We start from the raw sequence: 3,900 nt of genomic DNA, 5'->3' as shown, positions 1-3,900 counted from the left end.
TGTGCGTGTTAGACTGTGTCTGTGTCGGTGACTTTGTGTGTCTATCTGTGTGTGTGCATGCCCTATAATGTTACTGTGATTTGTCATGGTCTTGATAAGTTATTTCTCTGATGACACTAAATAACAGATTTTGAGTTGGAGTCCTTGTTTTTGTTTTCTGGTTGTTTGCAATATTGCACAGATTTTGTTTTACTTACCTGAGCTACCTGTGATAATATTTCAAACTGGCACTTTCCAGTCACTATTTTCTGGATAAAGATATGTTTTCATTGTCACTTCTTAGACTTCTCTGGTAGTTAATGCCAGTCTTGTCACTGGGACTGTGAACCCTTCCTTTTATTTGATATCCCTTGAAACTCAGTGTACTCAGTGAGGAAACATGTAAAGACAGGTGGGTGTTTGGAATCAGGCAAGTGCCTTTGCCATGTCCAGTATTGCAAGGTAACATGTCTCCACCACTGTGAATGGGGAGTAGGGACAGTGTCATGAATGTCTGAGCGTCTGAAGGATGGAAATTCTGTCTCCATTGTGGGTCCCTCCTGATTACATGTGACCATGAGCACTGGTGAAGTTGGAGGTCGAATCTGTGCGAACCACTGTGACTCTGTTTCTACTGGGTTCTCTGAACTTGTGGACTAAGATATCTTAGTCAGTGGGCCTTGGTTGCAGACACCAAATCTGCTCTTCCCTTAGTTCAGCCTCATTTGTGTATTTTAGTCCATCAAACTTTACCTGTTCACATGCCTTCTGGATTATTGCTTTGTGTTGTAGTTATTTTTCTTCAGATGTGAATGCTTTACTGACTGTAGATGTAAGGGGAGAGACAAAAATAATTTAAACTTATGTCACTTTTAAAAGTATATACTTTTTCAAATGAAAGCTTAAATTCTACTAAGGACATTATAAGAAAGGTAAAGAAAGTGAACAAATCACATCCCTTAATATCATAGTACTACAAAATATTTTGTTTTTCCTGGGGTTTTTCTTCAATGTTTTTTACACCCACATACACATTTTACTATAATATATCCATATAACATCTTTAAAATCAATTAAATTATTAAAATATTTCTCTGTGCTGTAAATATAGCCCTTTTGGTTTTCTAATTTATTACCAGTAGCTTGCACATTTCTGTCTTCTCCATCGTTCTTCCCTGTCCCCACAGGAAACCACTACTTGGTACGCTACACATATATACGTGATTCTGTTTCTGTTTTTTTATGATTATTTCTCTTATATCTTTATTTTCCTCATTTAAGTGACAACATAGTGTGTTTTTCTCTGTATGACTTATTTTACTATGTGCAATAATCTCTGGGTCCACTCACATATTTCCAAATTGCAGAGTTTTATTTTTTAATATGACAATGACTTAGTATTTATTATGTTATCTATATCTCACATCTACTTGAGCCAATCATCTGTTGATAGGCAGTTGAGTTGTGCTTCTATCCTTGGCTACTATAAATGATGATGTTAAGAACACTGTGGGTAATTTATTCTTTAAAGTTAATGTTTTCATTTTTATCAGATTTATAACAAAAACTGGAATTGTGGCTACATATAATGTTTCTATTTCTAGTTTCCTTAGCACTGCCCACACTTTTATAATAGTGGATGCATCAATTTATATTTCCACCAACAGTGCACCTGGGTTCCCTCTTATTGATATTCTTATTAATATTTGTCATTTGTAGAGTTTTTATTAAAAGCCGTTTTGGTTATTGTGAGATTATGTTTCATTCTGGTTTTGATTTTTCATTTCCTAATGAATAGCAACAATATGTTTCTTTTTATGTGCAAGAAAATCATCCACATGTCTGTTTTTGAAAAGTTTCCATGAAGATCCTTCAACTGTTTTTAAGTTGGGGTCTTTGTTTATTAAATATTTTGTCTAATATGCTATATATATATTATGAATATTAACATCTTTTTGGTCTTATTGTCTGAAATTTTTCCTTCTATTCTGTCTGATATCATGTCTTGTTGAAGGTTTCCTTTGCTCTGGAAACGGTTTTGCACATCACACATATACAAGAATTAGAATCCCTGTGTCGCATAATACATCTATTTTTTCCTCATTAAACTAAAAACTGTAATTGTTAGTTTTCCTTTATGCTTGAAATTTGAAGACAAATCAAAAATAAACATTGCTATGATTTATCTCAGAGTCACTTCTGCTCCTGTTCTTGGTCAGAAATTGTATAAATTTGTGTTTACATTTGGGAAATTAATCCATTTTTACCTCATTTTTTATACTTTGGAAGGAAGTGCTCTTACATCTTCATTTTACATGTACTGTCTAGTTTTCTCAGAACTACTTGTTGAAGAGACTGCCTTTTTTCCATTGTATACTCTTGCCTCCTTCATTGTAGACTAATTGACCTTAGGTGTGCGGGTTTATTTTTGGACTCTTTATTTTGTTCTACTGATCTATGTGTTTCTTTAAGAACCATATTTTGATGTATTGATTGCTGTAGCTTTGTAGTATGTTATAAAGTCAGGGAGGGTAATGCCCACAGTTTTGTTCATTTTTTGAAATACTTTTAGAAAATTTGCGTCTTTCAGATTTATGTATAAATTTTAGTATTATTCTCCTTGTTTTTTGAAGAAACTTATGGATTCTGTGAGAATGAAAATTTGCTAAAAAAAAAACCTGAGAAAAATACTAAAGTGTGGAGGATAAATCATGCAATATTAACAACAAGTGGATTGCTGAATAATTGAAAGAAAAAATATATATAAAACATGACAACCAAAACAAAATCCATGGGGTATAGCACAAGCAGTATTAATAGGGATGCTTATAGCAAAATAATCCCACTTATACAAATAGGAAATATCTCTCTCTTATAAAATATAGTTACCAGCAAATGTTGTAGAAAATAATAAACAAACTTTTTGCTAGAAGGAAAGACAGCTGAAAGGACAGAACATAATTAAATAAAATAAAGATTAAAATAGAAACATATAATCAAACTAAATAATGCCTTTTGAAAGATAAATAAAGTTGATAAACTTTAACCAGACACAAGAGCAAAAAAGATAGTTACAGATTAATAAGCTCAGAGATGAATGAGAAGTTACATCTTATTTCAAAGAAATACAAAGCATCATAAGATGATACAACAAATTATATGCCAATAAAATGGAAAGCCTAGAAGAAATGGACAATTTCTTAGAAAGAACTAATCTCCAGAATGGAATGAGAAAGAAAATATGAACAGATTATCACTAATGAAATTGAATATGTAATTAAACCAAATCTTCCAAGAAACAAAATTACAGGCCTACACAGATTCTCAGGTGATTTCTGCCAAACATTTTGAGAAGAGGTTTCACCTATACTTCACAGAGTATTCCAAAAATTTCGAGAGGAAGGAAGGCTTTCTACCCCACATTTCTGTATCACACCACTAGTAAAACTGGAACAAATACCTCAAAAAATTAGAGATTAAATACTACTGATAAGCATAGATGCAAAATCATCACTAAATTGTTAGCAAATCAAACAATACTTTCAGAGGATTATACATTATGAATAAGTCCATTTTTTTCTAGGGATGCAAAATTGATTAAATACCCACAAATTAATCAGTATGATACACCACACTAACAACCTGAAGAATAAAAATTATATGGTCACATCAATAGAGTCATAAAATGTTTTGACAAATTTGGTATCTTTTTAAGAATATATTTCTCCTCAAAGTGGGTATAAAGAAACATACCTCAACATAGTTAAGGTCATATATAACAAGAACTCAGCTAACATGACACTCACTGATTAAAAGCTGAAAGCATCCCCAATAAGAGAAGGAAGAAGACAAGAATGCTCATTCTTACCACTTTTATTCAGTATAGTACTGGAAATTCTAGCCATAGCTATGCAAAATAAA

The sequence above is a fragment of the Vicugna pacos genome, unplaced genomic scaffold, assembly GCF_048564905.1.
Source record: "Vicugna pacos unplaced genomic scaffold, VicPac4 scaffold_201, whole genome shotgun sequence".
Taxonomy (NCBI): domain Eukaryota; kingdom Metazoa; phylum Chordata; class Mammalia; order Artiodactyla; family Camelidae; genus Vicugna; species Vicugna pacos.
This window is presented reverse-complemented; position numbering follows the sequence as displayed.